General features: G+C 39.5%; 1 non-coding gene across 1 annotated transcript; it reads left to right on the top strand.

Annotated features, from left to right (window-relative positions):
• Nucleotides 1-257: 257 nt before the first annotated feature.
• Nucleotides 258-365, top strand: LOC130984628 (small nucleolar RNA R71). The gene has a single exon (XR_009088546.1). It is a non-coding gene; the product is annotated as a small nucleolar RNA R71 (small nucleolar RNA).

Here is a 365-nt window from a genome sequence, read left to right as displayed (position 1 = left end):
GTCAATATCTTGTTCTGAGCCAAAATGGCATTCAGAGTATCAATCTGAAGAACTCCTTTCTTCTGATTAGTCCCATTGTTCACAGGATTCCTTTCAGAAGTGTACATGAATTGGTTATTTGCACCTATTTCAATTAGCTCTTGAGCTTCTGTAGGCGTCTTCTTCAAATGAAGAGATCCTCCAGCAGAGCTATCCAAAGACATCTTGGATAGTTCATAGAGACCATCATAAAAAATACCTATGATGCTCCATTCAGAAAGCATGTCAGAAGGGCATTTACTGATCAATTGTTTGTATCTTTCCCAAGCTTCATAGAGGGATTCTCCATCCTTCTGTCTGAAGGTTTGGACTTCCACTCTAAGCTT

The sequence above is a fragment of the Arachis stenosperma genome, chromosome 5, assembly GCF_014773155.1.
Source record: "Arachis stenosperma cultivar V10309 chromosome 5, arast.V10309.gnm1.PFL2, whole genome shotgun sequence".
In the NCBI taxonomy this organism is placed as follows: domain Eukaryota; kingdom Viridiplantae; phylum Streptophyta; class Magnoliopsida; order Fabales; family Fabaceae; genus Arachis; species Arachis stenosperma.
This window is presented reverse-complemented; position numbering and strand designations above follow the sequence as displayed.